Genomic DNA, 19,294 nt, shown 5'->3' with positions numbered 1-19,294 from the left:
ATTAAAATTTAAAAGCGTCTACCTCAGGATTTCAGAGTCTTGGATCTTGATACTTTACTGTGTTATTTCAATTTCTCCAATTTTTATTTTATTTCTCCTATATTTTATTTAGTTGCTATTAAGAATTAAAATGGGGTGCATTGAAGGTTAGAAGTCATTTTCTGCCAAAACTATTTTTAAAGTTTGCATGGGAGTAGCATTAAACCCTACACTCGTTAAGCTCTAGATTAAGATTTACTCTAAGTTAAGATTTAGGGAAATGCAATGTGGCCAACACTGAAGTAATGGTACATGATTGCGTCGAATGCAGACCAATTTGGATTGGGAAGTAACCATAAGATTCAAAGTGCTAACCGAAAAATTCTACTTCGAGCTAGATAAAATACTAATTATTCTATTCCGTTTTTTAAACTGAAAAAGCACCGATAGATGCAACAGATTTCGCACATTTCTTTCATCAATTATATTTAAGAAGGGACTTGCTTTGCCAATTTTTTTAAGAAATAAGCAGTGTTCAAGTCTCTGTATGGAAGGGAGATATCCGAATGTTTGCTATTAACATAATGTGGAAATTTCTCGCTTTTATTTCAAATGCGAGTCGGTTTTGAGTTTTCTAGCACACTATAAAGACTAAAGGGTTTTTTAGCTTAATATTAAATAAACGATTAAAGTATAATTAGAAGAATAACGGATGCCATTAAATTCTCGAGATGTTACTACTGCACTAGCTTTGCACACTTATAGAATTCATTCCTTGAATATGCCTATTAGGAAGTCCTATCCGAATTAGAGATATCTATTAAATCTAGTGTTTGAAATTCCAAGGCATTTCGAGTTCGATGGTGATCAGGCATCGAGTTCAAAAATGCCTTAAGGAATTCGGAGAACCATCAGTTGGCTGGCTAGCACAGCAACTAATCGTTCTTCCCAAACTAAAATTCTTAAACTGGCAAGTCTCAATAGATGAAAGTGAATCAATTTTACCAGAACTCTAAATTTTATTAAATAACATTAAAGTAACTTAAAAGTTTAATTATTTGACATCCGTATTCTCATAACCGATAACAAAAGTTTTGAAAGCTTATTGACAGCAAAATTTGCCAATAAGGGATGGTAAGCATAAATTAAATCCGATTCATAGTAAAATTAATAGTTTTGTATTGTGGGCGAGGTATTTCAGGGACTTAAATCCAACGTCTAGTACTTCGGTTCCAATTTGAAATCAAAATGGAATACGGAACTAAGTTTGTTTACCTACAATATCGTTTTTATTGAAATCTATATACAATAGCAATATTGTTTTGACGAAATTTCAGAACACCATGCTTCGCTAGTTGGTAAGCTAGGGATTTTAATTTAGTATTCAACTTCATTTCAATTAAAATTTCATTCTTCAGTAGAAATTATCACGATTCAATTAAGTAGCTTTAGTCCTGAATTATTGATAGATAACATACTAAACAAGTATGGCAAGCCTACCAGTTCAGAATAAAGCATACATTAAGTGGTATGCATGTTGAGACCCTTCCAAGACTTACTTAGCGAATGCAAGTTACTGCAGCACAACTTAACCAAGCAGCAAGATAAAAACTCATGGTATAGCTATATATTAAAGGTAATCTCAAATATGAACCAGACAAGTACCGTCACAGTAAATCTGCAACTGCTACAAATTAAGTAAAAGCTTATTTTAGACTACATAAGTGCCTATAACATTTAAGCAGCTTCAAAATTAACGGGAAGGGGATTCAAGGCTGTGCATTTATTTTTAAGATACTTCGAAATTGATCTAGATTTACTTTTTAACATCACATTTTGAAATTTAACATTTTATTTTATAACCTTACGAAATTGATTTTAAGAATTGTTTGAAACGTTTTGACCAGATGTTGGCCAGGCATCGTGTCAGACCGTTTCATTGTTTCTAGCAGCGGAAGATGGTCCGTTAGCTTCGCCGGCAAGCTATGGACCACTTCGAGTTAAGGAGAAGGGCGATTAAGCTTAGGAAATTCTATCGCTATATGCTCAGCTGTCATATTACAAAATATTTAGCGTTGTTCGTGAAAATGTTCTGAACACTATTTGAATCCATTCGATATAACGGACTTGTCTGGATCAAATATTTAAAATAGAATACAATTGTTTTTCTTCAGAAAGCAATATTAAAATTTAATTTCTTCTCACCAGTTGAATGTTTAATACATTAACGAGTTTCAGATATACGTTTGCTTAACGAATGTTAATTCATCGCTAGTTAGTTAAAACGGGTTTTTTACAGTTTCGGCAAATTTAAATGACGCTGCATTTTACTTATGATTTGTCTCTTACTCAAGTTAAATGCAATTCTTTAAATAATGTTTTAAGGTTACGTTTTGTTAAATGCGATGCAAAATGTTTTAAACCATTGAAATTCATTACTTTAAATATACCGTTAACTGAATATCGGCAGCATTTTGCTAAATTACTCTAACGATTTTTAATTTCAAAATTAAGTGACCCTCAATTGCAATTACATCGTTTGGTCCAATTTAAAATTAAACCTAAACCTGAAGCATCTTCGGTTAGCATCGAAATTTAAAAAAGGGAGAGGCGGGCGTCTAGTTTCGAGAACAAATCTATTTCCTCTTTCTTAGAGTGCGCATTCGGATTCTTAAGGTTAATCGAGAATTTGCTATAAAAACAAGAGACATTGTCATTGAGATTTCAGTACTTCGGATTTATTAGTTCACGATGTCAACTATTGTATTTAGAAATTCAGATTATGCCGTGAAGATTCTAAGTTTAAAATCTTTAGATTGATTTCGAAAATATCTAAAAACGTGAACTTAAATTTAGATTTAATATTGATCATTTATTTGGATATCAATTGGAATCGTTTGTGAATTTGATTCGCAATCCAATCCTTTTTTCGAGAAAAATTAGAACATACACCATCCAGCTTTAAAATGTATACCACTAAAATTTTAATATTTAATTACAATATAAATACTACAATTACAAAAAATTAATTTCTCGTTCTACTAGACGATTTAGAATATTTCGTCCAATAATAAAGTGAAATATTAATTTTGCACACATCTATAGATAAAAACTCAATTATTCTGAAAATTAAGAAAGTTCTTTCAGACAGTATTAAAGCTTTATAGATTATCAATTCAAGATAAATATTTAATTAAATTTCTGTACTTAAAATAAGGGAACTTCAACATTGAATGTCACTGACAGTCATTCAACTGAGTGACAACAGACAAAAAATTTGTGTACAAAAAATCTAGTGTAGTTATAATTAAATTTACGTCGGAAACTAAATTTAATTGCATCTGTGTTAACGAAGCATTCTTTAACAAATTAAGTCATTGCATCGCAGATTTAGATTCAAATGAAACGAACTATTGTAAAAGTTTATGCTAATTCAAAGTGAACGAGCTACAATCAATTAATGCAAAAATTTAGGACATTGTCAGGGACTATTCGATATCCGAGCCTATGGATTTATTCACGGAATGGTACACGAGTGATCCTTAAAATTGCATCGAAATATTCGATTCAATTGATTTGAAGTTTCGTAAAATGAGGTGTTAAGATAATTAATGTAAGTTAATCGAATATTTTATTGGCCATTACGTATCTAGCTGAAGCTCAAATTTAGATAGTTGTTTTAAGAAGCAACCGAGATTTCCAACAAAGAGGATTCGTTTAGAGAATACTGTAAAACTGCCTTGCAAATAATTTTTCAGTGCTTTACTCTCATGTTAACTCTATGTTATATCTAGGCCTCTATAGGTTTTAAGACTAATATTGAAAAGCTAATTGTGGGATTTCGCATTTACAGTTAAGATTTCATTCACCGTAAGTTTATTTTAATATGCTAAATTTAAAACTCAGTAATATAACTTTAATTTTATAAACTCCGTTTTCGAGAGAGCGAGCTTTGATTCAAGCTAAAATTCAGGAAGGCGATTTTAAAATGTATAGCTGCAGTACTATTCAAGAGTCAAAGGTGACCTTTCTACAATTGCATCGTATTCAATTTTTTCACGATACAAGCAAGAAAACAAATTACTTGAAAAAACAAATATTTATTTAATTGGAAAATTTCCTACTTACGCATTTTTGAGTGTTGAATTAATCTAGGCGTCGAACTTCAGCATTAATTTAAAATTGTTACCAATATTTCAAACATAAATTACACTTATCCGGTTCAAACACTTCTCCCCCTCCCTTCCATTCACACTGAACAGTCTTCAGGTACTTAAAATCCCCTTAAGCTATGAAAAAGATTTGAGACATTCTCAACATTGCTATCAACCCACATTATTAACACGTTAAGTACTAGATCCCTGGGGACCGATACTTTCCGTTTAGACCGCCGGTCCCGAACAGCCTAGACGAAAAGTATACAGGGACCAGCATATTAACGTGTTGACCTCCATCCCAACCTATCCACTTTCCCAAGTCTTATTCGATTGCTTAAACCCATCTACAATGAACCAGTCAAGTGCAATTTATGCTTTTAATATTGGCATCTGCCGATTACCAAATTTTACCAAGATTCTAAGCTTTCTAGTATCTATTTTATATCGTTAGCTAGTTTAAGCTCATTTTGAAATGTTTTATGAATGCATTCTGATTTCTGTTAAGTGACCGAGCTGTAAAATAATTGCGAAACCTTAAGTCCTCATGCCAAAAACATGTTACTAAAGCACGAAAACTTTCAATTTAATAGCTTGCCAATTTGAGACTGCTTGCGAAGTTTTAGTATAGGTGGCTTGTTTTAAAAGCATTGTTATTGAATGGTTTAAGGAAAATAATCTATTTTTAGAGATCAGAATCAATAAGTCCACTAAATGATTATGTTATTTCAAGAATTAAAAGCGGGATTTCAATAGTCAAAGTTATAACGATTGTCAAAGTTATAAAATTCGTTAAAACCGATTTAAGTGGTCTTCCTGATCACGGTTACGAAATTTTGTTGAAAACGCATTTCAGATGCAACTCGTATTGTACTCATTCGAGATGTTGATCCTGTACTAAATGAAGGCCCTATTCATAGTATCAATTATTTGCAAGACAGCTTTGTAACACGATAAAAACCGATCCGAAATTTCCAGCTTGAGCATCTCAATACAGCGTGCAATACCTACGAGTCATACGAGTTAAAAAAATCTTTTATGGCTCTCACTGGGTGCATCTAACTATTTTATGGTCGGAATTTTGGATATTATAGTTAAAGGACTAAAGCAAATAGTTACCCATAGTATTTGCCTCTAATGAGTTTAATATACAGTTAAGATATCCGCATTGATAATATTTAGCTTCTAATGCTGATTCGACTCGAAATCGAGAAGCGGATAGGATAGAAGCCATCATTAACTTCGAACTACATTAAAGAGTCAGAATTCGCGATTAATTTGTCCGTTTCATATGAAATAACTTGAAATTAAACGAGTGTTGCAAATTTTAATTGTAATGTTTAATTTTAAGAGGAGTTAAAAACATTGCGACTAGGTGCATTGAAGTTCCCTGTGTATTGGTATAGGACCATTTACTATCCGTTAACATTTAATTTTGATTACAAATGTACAAGCTTGAGAAGAACTGACCATTCAAGACCAATTTATGAAGCTCATCCATTGATTCCCAGTTCATCCGTCGTGTTATTTGAAGCAACATACTGTTGCATGACTTCCAACCAAAATCACCCGATCATATGACGATGCTTCAATATTTAATTTCCCAATCCAGTTGGCGAGATCTGAATAATAGCCAGGATATACGTCTTCCTCGAGGAGCACTTCAAGGCAAACTGATCAGTGCCGAGAACTTTCTCCATGCCAAATGGAGTGTATAGGAAGTCCTGGAAAAAATGCATTTTATGAATGCAATAAAATTAAGACATAGTGAGCTTTTATTAAACATTGTCCGAGTAAAAAACATGCGTAGAATATCTAGAGAGCTTGATACAAGTTAAAATTTGCGAATGGATTATTTTAACATTCGAGTTGATTATCCAAAAATTTAGTCTTGTTTGAGAAACTAGCATTTTATTTCCTTGTAGATAGACCCAGACTCTTGCACCAAATTATCGTGTATTTTTTAAATCCATATTTCAGTGAAAGCAAGCGACAACATTTCATTTAATATCCCAGTGCCATTTGTCCTTCCCAAGATAGTGCGAAGTCAAAAGTAAATTGTGACAACTAGTTGAAAGTTTAAACATTTACTGTTCAAGGGGTTAAATTCGGTCTAATTTCTGATATTTCTCAATGTTTTAGTGAAAATTACGAAAGCTTACTTAGAAGTTACTTTAGGATGTTATACCCTGCTTATAATTTATTTTAGTGTCTACGCAATGACAAACTAAAGGAAGTATCTGTATGCTTATTAGAATGGCTAAATATTCGATGCCATTCATCAGAAAAACGCTTTTCAAATTTATTTTAAAACGAAGTAGAGTAAGAAGTTCTCAATATGAAAATTTATTCAGTTCTTAGCATTGCATTTTCTTTACGCAATAAATCAATATTTTAAATTTAGTATTTAATTGATAAACAACCACATATGCTCGTAATAGGGTTGAATGAGAAAGCGTAACTATTCTAGTTGCATTTGAAAAAATGCCGAGATTTTGTCTGGGTCATTTGGAAAGCTTTTTACATTTCATTAAACTATTCGTTAACACTACATTTTTGAAACATTTTAACACATTCATGAACCATCTTTATACCAATAAAAAGGTTGTCCATGCTTCTGTACGTTACAGAAAGGGTGCTTGCTATCTTGAGCTTCCAAAAATAGAATGAATGTTTTCAATGACGGGAATGTTTATTTCGGAGCGATTCTCGACTAATGTTTTACTTAAAACATTAGTCGAGATTGTACATGCCACAGCTTTCAGTAAATTATAGAAAGCCTAAGTTTTAGATTTTAAAGAATTTTAAAAAGTTTATGAAATTCAAAACGCTTCCCCCCCTCAAATATTTCATAACAATTCTTTCAGTATTGAAAGCCAAGGAAGAAAGATTTTGCTCAATACCTATTTTAAATAAAAAGGAGGCTATACTTCCTCGGATGTTGCGAAGCAGATCTGGAGTGTTATGTCTCGTGATTAATTTATGATATTACTATTAAGGTGACCAATATACACAGTGCATAGAACTGGTATAATGCCATTAGAATAGTGCGGCTTTGATGTACCGGAATACACGATTAGATCTTTTATTAGGGGAACTAATACTATATTCAAGAGATTTAATTAAAATCAAACTAATATTTCTAGCGCGAGAGTAGATCGTCAAAAGCGACCATAATTTATTAACAGGTAATCCACATGGTTTTGTAAAAACTGAACTAATATCAAGTTTACAATACAAGCTGAAATTCGCCAATTTACGAAAGGAAGAGCTTCGTATTTTGAATTTCTAGTTTCTGAAAATAACCGAATTCTGCTGCATTACTTTGTAAAAGGTCCACTGCATTTATTTACAGAGTCCTCGCAGAATTCGTTTCTCTATATAAAACGAGATATCCGATACTCCATATACATGATCCGATATCGGTTGTAAATTGCCTAGAATTCAGTTGATTACTTCCGCTTTATTACCTTCACTCGGATTTAAGCCAATAATTAACACACTAATGGACATCTGAAAATTCAATTTCAGGTGCATTTTGTAACATGATATTTCATTAAGCTAAATAGAACACAAAATCAGCAAGACATTCCCGAAGTGACGAATTATCAGTAGCGTGAAAGTTTTTATAGAAAAACTATGCATTCTTTAAACGTAAACCTTTACTAATACGTCACTTACTGCTGGCACATTCAAGCCGAATACATTAAGCACTTCAACTACGTTTCTGCAGTTTCGTTAAAAGTGCGAGTCGACAGATTAGTGTTCGTTTATTTAAGAGACCAACTAACCCCTATATTCACACCGCACCATGTTTATCACCCAAATTTAGTGGTCTAGTCTTTCCAGAGGAATTTTAACATCTCAAATCATAATAAGAGTATTTGTAAAGCTTGGTTGTAGCACGGAATTTTTCAAAACTTACCATTAATGTTCTGCGCTCCCATTCGCAGAGTAAACATTTCAAAGCTTCAAGGATGAAGTTTCCATTCTCTTTGAAGTTTAATTTTTCCATATTCTTCACAATTTAAACCAGAAGGATAAACAACCTATAAAGAGAAACGTTTGAGATTAAATGTTTGATAGGACACTACTACAAATAAAATTATGTCAATCATTTCAAACAAATGTAAAAAGCGCGTTTTTCTCTAGGAATAGTACGAAGCAACCGAGATGCATGTAATAAAATTTGTACTTGGCTATTTTATAAATCAAAGTTCGTAAAATGCCTTTCTCATCAAGAAATCGCGTATTTTACAACTATTTGGTTTCTATTCATAGAATATTTAGGAACATTTCATTAGATTAAAAGTTACGCTTGGTGTAAGGTGACAAAATTCTCTTGCATCACTGTTTACAGTTTCAGTATTATACTAAAGATAACTTCATTTAACTGCTTTAAATGGATCGCTAGGGTATTTCACGCTAGGATATGAAAGTAAACCAATTACAACAACTAAAAAAGCTCAAAATACATAAAATGTTACGAGGTTACATCGATTTTCTCGTTTTACTGCTCCAAGCGAATTGCTTGAATCGGGAACTGGATACGAGATCATTACAACTGCTCAGATGACCAAATTTATTTTAGTCAATATAACACTATCTTTAGAATGTAGAAGACGATTTCATCGGTTTCAGAAAACCTAGCGAATTGACAATGAACTTCTCGTAAAATTTCTGGGCCATTAATGATGGATGCTCTTAGTAAGTGAATATTCATAAGTGTTTGCGAATACAAGATTAATGGGTGCGATATTTCTAGCGCTCAAGAGAAATTCATCGCAAATATCTAGACATCTTTCAGATTTAAATCCGATTCCTCCAATTTAAAAATTAAATTCCTCTTAAAGTATCCAAATAAAACATCTTGGTTTCTCACCTTGGAAATTCAAGTTGCTTCATCTATTTGGACATCACTGGGGATTTGAAGTTTCCAGTTTGTCTCCATAATTGGGATACACTGAAAACTCGCTTTTGATGCAGAACACGCTAGGTATGAACCCATTTTAATGTCGTATAGACATACAGCTTGCAGATTTTTCAATGAGGGTTTCTGTAAGAAAAGCAAAATGCGCTTAAGAAACCTAATCGGAATTAACTTCTACACTGTAATTGTGCATTTTGATTGCAGAACAAAAGTGATGACACGAAAGGTTTTGACTATAAAGTGATATTAACGTTTTGGGAAATCCGTATCATTGAATTAATTTCTCAAAGCATTAGAATGAACCTAATTTATTGAGTTTCCAATGCAGAAAGTATAAACACACCGATTATAGAAATTCACGTCTGCTTAAAGATACTTCAGAACTTCCAATATAAGCATTGAGATTTGTTAATATCAGTTAGTAGTAGTGTCACTAAGTCGTTTAGCACTTGATATTCCCCCTCTGATGCCTAAAACTCCAATAAAAGTACATCTCTGGAGTTCATCACAGCATGCGTTACAAGTATATCTGCAACACATGTAGCACTTTGCTCTTTTAGATTTTTTAAATATTTGATTACTTCTGCCTAAAAAGTCAGCTCACAGTTAGAATAACATCAGGTAATTTATTCTGAGTTTGAATACAGGAATTCCAGGAAATAGGTAACACGCGTAGACTACAGCAATCCGTTGCAAGAATTATTAAGTACTGGGATTTACAATTCGCTTTGTAATTCACAACTTCAGGAGAAAGTAAAATGGTTCAGATAATTTAGCTAAGTTGTTTATTTAAGTATAAATAGACAGGAAATTATCAGTTTATAATCGGAACAAATTCTGATAAAGGAGACTTGTAAATTTATGAAATAGGATTTTGAAAAATTTTAAAACAAAACTTCGAGATATGCTTGACGAGTCTCTCACACCCATTCATTAAATTTATATATTATACAGCTTATAATCACGGATTGTATGCTTAATAACCTGCGCAGACGAATATTACGTTTCAAGAAGTTACTGAAGATTGACTTAATAAATCGGCATGATATTGAATTCAAAATATGATAACCGATTTAATCTTATAAGAGAATTGAATGAACTCTTGAGTACTGAAATTGCCAAATAGGCCACTTCACAAAATTATACAACATCTTTCAAGTTAGAATTAGAATTTAAGCTTTAGAATTTAAGCTTTGCTAATTTACTAAACAAGTTGCATTATGTTTAGTAAGGCCTTTTATACGCTTCCTTAAATGCTGCACTTAATATAACCTACTGTCGATTCTAGTATGTAATGCTTATAATTTTCTCTGAAACCGAGTCTATTTACTTCCATATTCATATTAAATATGAAGATATCACTGCTCAGATAAAAGCGGTATCGGATTATTTACGAACTCAAATCTCAATATATTAGTTGAATGGGAAATAATCGGACAGGAAACCATAATTTACTGAAATAAACGTTAATCTTTCATATATCTAAACAAATAATCTGAAAATTAAAAAGTTATTCTAGTAAAAACTTTAAAGTTCACTTACCAATAAATAATTCTTGATTATACAACCAAGTACATTATACTGAACAACGCATTTGAGATAGCTTGACAGAAAATAAAAAAACACTCTTCCGACAATTATATCAAATACGTTTAAACCACCGGTGAAGATTAGCCGGTTTTAAAACATCTTGAATGCCTCCAAACCAATGAAAACGGCCTTAATCGATATTTTTTTTCTATCTGACCATTTGGAGTCATTTACATAAAACTAATTCCTCTATACTCTTTTCTACACCTTCATGGCATGGTGGATGAGGGTATGCTTTGAGCACAGAAGTTCGCTGATTCAAGATACCATTTCATTGACGATCTGTATTGAATGCAAGAATGGAATATTTTAATCGCGTCATGTTTGATCAAATGTACTCGCTTCGAGGTGGCGAGTTTAATTTATTGCTATGATTTAAACTGTCGAAACTAGTATTACATTATTTATTGATCAAGTACCATTTCGGATACTGGATTGCATGAATATATTTTTTAAATTAAATATAGAGCCTAGTAAAATTCATAATGGAGCAACAATCTTACTAAATGGAATAAAACCCCAAGATGCTACAAGCATCTTTGAACAGGGTGCATATCTAATAATTCATTTTGGTGTTTATCAAAGTTTGTATTGTTGTATCAAAGTATTTCAGTTTGTTAAATGTTAATCACATTTTGAAAGTTGTATTAATTAAATGTCAAAGAAACAAAATAAACTTTCAAATCTAAAATCCTTAAAAATATTGATGGACTTCACTGTTCGTCATATAATGACATTTAATATATGGCTGATATAATGACATAAAGTATTTAACCTTTCGATTCATCTCTTTCATTTTTCAATAGTAAGTGTGAGAACATTTGAAGTAATTATAAGTTGTTGTCTATTTTGTCTATAATTTGGTCATCTAATTACTTTTATTGAAACCAAATTTTTGATGCAAAGTTTTAGAATTATTCATAGTTAAACGTAAAGTTCCCAATGTTGAAAGAGTTTTATAACGTTTAAGAAAAGACTTTCCAGAAAATGAATATTCCTGACTAAAATTAGCGTGTTGAAATTCGTAGGTTCGATTTTGAGGTGTTTCGAACCAATTATTCCTGTATGTTATGAATCATGTTACCAAACATGACACATACATACTATGGATGATTAAAATGTGCATTTTGTAGTAATTGTTTTTAAAAAAAATGCTAATTAGAATTTTATTTAATTGAAAAATCCATGCTATATGCAATTGTCTTCTTTTGATTCGTTGTTCTTATTTTAAATTAACTATGAATAATATGTATTATGATTGATTTAGTTTAGTTTAGTTATATTAACGTCCCGTTTAAAGCAACACTCGGACTATTTTGGGACGGAACTCGGCATTTTGAACCGCGGTCAGATGACGAGGACGACACCTAAGCTGGCACCCCTTTTCACACCACACCAACGGGAGAACGTTTGGCCCCCAACGGATTTATCGTGCAACAGACCCCCTTACACGGCGGTTCTTCGGTGGAATGGGGTCTCGAACCTGAAACCCTACAGCTCACAAGCCGAGACCTTACCACCAGGCTACCACAGCCCTGTATTATGATCGATATTTTAGTCTTAAGATCATACATTTAAGACGGTTCAACAACAAAAAAAAGTTACCATACGCATTTTATTCCTGGAATATATATTCAGTGATCTGAATTCTCCGTCAAACTTTTAAAGAAATAATAAAACATTTATTGACATTAATGTTTACTTCTTCCGAATATATAAATAGACTACTGAGCAGTAGGCCAAAAATTCTTCTAATTTCTTTCATTATCCTGGGAAACTAAAGAGCGATTAAAATATGTTTCTTTCTTTATATTTAGTCACCTTTATTGACCAACACGTTCGTATGGTATATTGTTTGCTTTTAATATCAAAAAATATTTAATAATGCTCTTAAACATAAATTAGTATTCCTTATTCTCTTAAAAAGTATTTTTAAAGCTTGAAATGAAATGGATAATTAATATTCTTATCTTAATAGATTTATGACTCTTTTCTTTATTCTGTAAATGTATATTCCGAATAGATGCTATTTCTTGATATATTAAAACCTTTTAAAGGTCTGGAACTGAACGCTATTGATCAGGTTATGGGCTTCATTTTCCCTTTTTTTTTCACTTTACGGCGCAAATAATGGATAGAATGATTTCTTATTTAGATTTCAATAATGGAATACTATCACGTAATTAAGTATTTTATGGAACAATTAGTAACTTTTGGCGACCAGCTGGTTCGCCAAAATTAATGTTCACTCTAATTATGAATTAAATATTGTATGTAACTTGGTCTCTTAATAACTTCTTCAGTAAAATATTTTTAAGTTCCAAATTTTGATAGTCATGTAATTCACACCACTATAGCAGTCTTACACTTTTCTCTTCTTTGTATAATGTATCACTCTAATTTTCTATCAGCTTTCACAAAACTTGAACTTTAAGTTAAAAACGAAGAGATTAGACTTTAATTTATAAAAAAAAAATTGTTAATGCTGAAATCAAAAGCACTATTTTTTTAAAATATAAGTATAAGAAACAAAATCCTTCAGCAATGAAGTATTATGTGCACGACAGAAATGTTTTCATAATTTATACAATATTTCATAGCGTTACTCATAAAAATTTCTTTCATTCATCATGGAAAATTTTTAATTTTACTTTCAGAAGGATTTAAATGACTTAAGTAATGGAGTTTGATTTTGTTTATTTCAATAAATATATTTCAAAAATTATGAAGTTTAAATTTTATACAGTTCATTTACACTAAGGAATCCTATTTTACGAAATATTCTTGATATTCTACTTTTAAATAACAAAAGAAAAAAAACATTTCCATAAAATCTGGCCGAATTATGAAATTTTGAATAAAACAATTTAAAAACTATCAACGTTTCCATAATCTTAGGCCAATCGGCCTTAAAGAATTTCTGGACGCTGATTGGCGTATTTTCTTTCAGGAGGTCGGTGATCTAGAATTGTGCAATTTTATAATATTATACTCAAATTTTCACAACTCTGCCAGTTTTAGCCATAATTATTAACTATATATTATTAAAAAGATAAGTTTCTAAATTTTGAAATAATATAAAATTTATTTTTATGCGATAATAGTATCGAAAATTATTGCGGAAAAACATCAAAATTCAGCTTATTTTTAATATATTAAAATTTCAAAAAAAGTCCCTCCTCATTTCCGATTTCCAATGTATATATGTGCCAAATTTGACGTCTGTCAAACGATCTGGCCTGTACAGAGCCAACATATTCATTTTTCTGTTTATTCTGTGAATGAACATTCCTAATGGAGATCAGTCTTATGACATCATGGCTTGTAAAAAATATCCGATTCATCTCTAATTTTGCAATATTATAACTCCAATTTTTTATACTTCCCGTAAATTGCACAGATATTAAACAGAATCATTTTTTCTTACCTTTAAAAAATTGGAAAAAAAATTACATTATCAGATAGTTGAGGAAATAATGAAAGCCGTTTGAATTTTAGAATAAAAAAATGCAATTTATTGTTGGAAACTAAACAAAAAAAAATTGCCAAAATTCAGAAAAAATTTGCATTTTTATTAAATTGATATCGTTATTTTTTTTTAATTTTGAAGAAGCATAAAATTTATTTTTGTACGATTATATATTCGGATATTATAGCGATAAAACGCCAAAATAACGCTTAATTTTTAATTAATTAAAATTTCAAAAGCTTGTTCTGAGGTGCACATTTCTGATCATCCAGATATGCCAAATTTGGTTATTTTGGGTCAAACGATGTGGCCTGTATAGCACCAACACACACAAACGCACGTATTCACCTGTATTATATTTATAAATGGTAATAATTTAAATGTCTTAATGATGATTAAATCCAAAGTATGAAATTAATTTTAAAATGGTGTTGAAACTTACTTTTTCAAGAATGTTTTCTGAAAATAACTCGAAAAATGACCAAACTTTCAGATTATTTTTAATTATTTGAAACTCTGATTTAAATTTCAAAAACATCCCACCAGATTTCATATTTCCTTCCTCCCAATGGTATATGTGGTGACTTTGATGCTTTTAGGTCAAATAGTGTGGTCTGCACAAAGTAAAGACAAGGTATTCAGCTTAATTAATGGCATAAAAGAAATAAAACCCTTTACGTACCTATTTCTTTTTTATGGGTCCAAACAAAAGATAAAGCACATATGCTGAGTTTCGAGTATGTTCGAGTGTTAAAAGTTGGTATATGTCTAATGAAATCTCGTTAATCTTGCTTGCTTTGCACTAACTTTTCTTTAAAATTATTGTATTTCTTGTATTTTTTGCATTACTAAATGAGAAATAAGGCAATAAATAAAGAATCATTAAAATGTTATACAATATGTACAAAATTCATTTTCATACGATTTCGAGCCCGATATAACGTTTTCTACATTTCCAAAAGCTGATCCCTATTAAAATATTTTATAAGATAAAAAAACTTTCTCCGGTTCTTATAAAGTTGAAAAATCTATTGCCGCATCTTTTCTCTTGGATTTTTAACTAAAATTATCATACAATAATAAAATATGCTAACTTTTTTAAGAATAGATTTTACTTTTTTAAATTTAAAACGCCAAACTCCTTTCTGAATCATTCAAGATCTATAAACAACAGTTCACTCAAATAGACTCATAATTCTCATCCCATTTAAATTCCAGAACTATTTCACCGGATTTCAACTTTTTATTCTCCAAGTAATATTTCAGGCGAATTTGGTAGTTCTAGATCAGGTAGCAGTTTGCCTAAGCAATATAAACAGATAAATATAATTATTATTATTATAGATGTTAAAAACAGAGAAAACTTTTTTGAAGTTCCAAATCAAAGATAGACAAAAAGTGTTGAACGTAAACTGTATGAAGTGTGTCTGAGTGCTAAGTATGAGTGTGTAGATTTCCATTGAAATTTCTTTAATATACGATTTAAACTTTGATATTTGCTACAAAAACATTATTCTATGAATTTTAAATGAAGTATTAATATTTTGATTCCAAATAAAAGTAAAGGGCAAAGGCTTCAGTCATCATTATATCTTTAAACCTTTAAGTGAGTGGGTCGATGTAATTAATAAAAACATAGACAGTCCATTGCCATGTCTTCTAATTACACAATATACTTGTCAGCGTGGGTGCTGAGTCTCAAATAGCCTTGAATATTATTCAAAAATATTTGAAAGTATTTGCTGCGCTTGAATAAAAAACTTAAAGCTATGTAATCGCTATTTATCGCGTTAAAACTCAATATTTAAAATAATAATTCTTGGATTGGTCTGTAATTCTATGCAGTTTTGAAATACATGAGATGTTATCAATCAACGGTATGACTGAATTTATTTTTCTATCTTTTATCGCTGGAAATAGCACAAAATATTTTAATAACTTTCTTCAATTTCTTTTTCGATTAAGCATCATTTTATTCAAATATTTTCTCACAAATATATCGATACTTAAAATAATAAACAGAAAGGAATAATAAAGAAGGAAATTTAATTTCTTAGATTAAAAAAATGTACATATTTACATCGCAAAAGTTCACCTTTTTACTTGATATAATACAGAATTATTATATATCTCAAGAAAAGTTTTTATGTAGTTTAGAAAGTGGAATCAATTACTACACTAACTAAATATAATAAATTATAGCTAATTACGGCACTAATTATAATTACACTAATTAAATATAATTAATTTCCAAGCCATATCTAAATCTAGATATTTTTTATAAAAAAAACACAACATTATTTTATACTTCCAATTTGTAATGAATCTTAATATGGCAAATATTCCGTGATAATAAATATAATACATAATGTGAACTGGATTTCCATCTCCATGTACCTTTCACATGCAACAATATCTTTATTTGATGCAAATGCTAAATACAAAAGTGTGATGTATGCTTGAAAAAAGGGAATCTGACTAATAGTTTCGTAGCATTGTCATGTATAAAACATCAATTATTTGATAATTGGAATGACAATTGGAATTGGAAACGGAATACTTTATATATTGTTAAAATATAACAAAATATAGAAATTCTTTCATACATTGTAATACCTTTTAAACTGAAAAAATTACAAAACTATACATTTGATAACAAAATAATTCGCAAGGATTATTGATTTTGGTTGGAGTTACAATTCTTACAAATAATTCATATTCAGTGTTCCCTGAAAAAAAAATAGATAGATATAAAATTCCAGATAATAAAATTGTTTTATATATGTAGCCTTACATCATTTATTTTTATCTTACATATGAATCATTGTAATGAAGTCAAATCTTACGGCATATTTTGACCAATCAAAATCAACTGCCATGTCATCATCTAAATCATCTAAACGCTTCGTGCCTTTCGCAACATTGTAATTTTACAATTTTTATCTTCGTGTAATCTGTGTAGAAAATAGAGTCTTTCTGAACTTTGAAATATGAAAACAATTAATCAAATATTTCAAGGAAATATGAAAATGGTTTGAATTTAGTTACAACAATAAAAATTATTTTTACAAACTTTCAAATCTCAGAAAAAAGTTTCAACGCAATTAATATGATAATACTTTTAAAAAAAATTAATTTTAAAATGATATGAGAATCAATTTTGTGCAACAATATTTTCAAATTAAAGCATCATTATTTTCGAATTATTCGATTATTATTATAATCTAAAATTGTTATTCATATTTAGAAAACATTTTACGGGCTAATATCTCTGATCTTCAAAGGATAAATATGTCAAATTTAGAAGATCTGGGTAAAACGGTTTGGTTTGTAAAGAGCTAAAACACATACATTCACTTTTAACATATATAATTGCATTTATGTTTTAATATCCATTATTCTAAACTTTTGAATCAAAAAAGCCCAAAATTGGTTTTTATTAAGACAATAAAAGAAATCAGACGACTAAACATAGGCATAATAGATCATCTTTAGTCATTTTGAATGCCATCACACTTATTAAATGAAAACCAGGATGGTGACAAAAGCCTAACCTTTCTTGTCTTAATATATCACGTTATGCCTTTAAATCTTATATTATATGTCAATATTTTTATTGATATATTACGAAGGAATATTGGAAGATTACGGAGAAATCTATCGATACTTCCACGGACTTTTTTTAACAGATTACAATGGATTTTTTTTTATTTATGAAAACTCAAATTAAAACTTTTAAACAGGAGCACATTTTCAGCTCCCAAAGTATATATGCTTTAAGGAGGGTTGGATCAAACAGTCTGGATTTTAGACAGTCGACATACACACACGCCCGTGCCCGCGCGTGCATTCATATTTATTATTAGAGACAGAAATAATGTATAATCATACATTTAGAAGCTGTTGATTCAGAGTTCCTTAAGAATCGAATCCATGAATTTTGGAACATCCGGGTTACACAGTTAAATCCTTATCCATCTTTAAAATATTTCTTAAAATTTATAAAATCATTTCTATATTAGGAAATTTACATTTAAAATCTTCATAATTCTAAAAGTTTTAATGAAAAAAATCACAAAAAAAATTAATTCTAGTGAGAGAATAGAACAAATCAGATGGAGAAACTATAAACTATAATTGAAAAAAATAGCCATACACTCTAATAATCCAATTAATCACGTTTCTATCTTCTGCAAGCAATCATTTCTAAATATTTTGAATTCCATGACATTTAATAATGAGAAATATTAATGGAAAAGAAAATTTAAATAATTTATTCCTTGTATCAACTCAGAATGATTGCAGTGAAGTCCTTCGGTAGATTTTAAAAGCTCCGAAATATGTTGCTGTTTGCAACATATTTCAATTTTAATTTATCTGTCGATTCTTTCAATATTTAATATTTCGTTAATATTTTAATGCAAAAAGTATTATAAAGTTGAGCATTTTGATCTCTGTTTTGTTTACGCACGATAAAATCGAACCAATACTTTAATATACATGCATAAAAAAATTGAGTAAGAAAGGGTAATAAAGTAAGAATAATGAGTAAAATTTCGAACTTTATGAAGGATTTTTATAATAGTTAATCTAAAAACATTTTAAATGATGTTAGCCCTTTATAAACTACCAGAAATCAGTTAGAATGAGCTATTTAATTTACACTCCATTTTAAAGTTGCTTGAAGAATATTTGGGTTTCGTTCGTTCAATTATTAAAATTAGTTAGTTTAGTGTAGTTATATTAACGCCCCATTTTTAAAGGAACACTATGATAATTTTGGGATGGACATCGTAATTTTGAATCGCGATAGGATGACGAGGGTGATGCCTGAGCTGGCACCCCCTCACCGACCTTCCACGCCGCACCACACCAACGAGGGAACGTTTGGCCCCGCCGGGTTTGGCTTTTACTAGGCCATCTTGCACAGCAGTTCTTCGGTGGAATCGAGTCTCGAACCTGAAACCCTCTGGCTTCGAAGCCGACAATTTACCACCAGGTCACCTCAGCTTACATCATTAATATTGGATAATGTGCCTTAATATGTTCCATATATAGTTTTTAAAAATTATATTCATGTAATCTAGTATTCAAACTGCATTTTTTAAGATGAGCGGAATGAGGAGTTATTAGGATGAGGACATAATTTTAGGAACGATAATTTAGGACGAG

This window comes from Argiope bruennichi, chromosome 2 (assembly GCF_947563725.1).
Source record: "Argiope bruennichi chromosome 2, qqArgBrue1.1, whole genome shotgun sequence".
NCBI classification, from domain to species: Eukaryota; Metazoa; Arthropoda; class Arachnida; order Araneae; family Araneidae; genus Argiope; species Argiope bruennichi.
The sequence above is the reverse complement of the archived record's forward strand: the minus strand, read 5'-3'. Positions refer to the sequence as shown.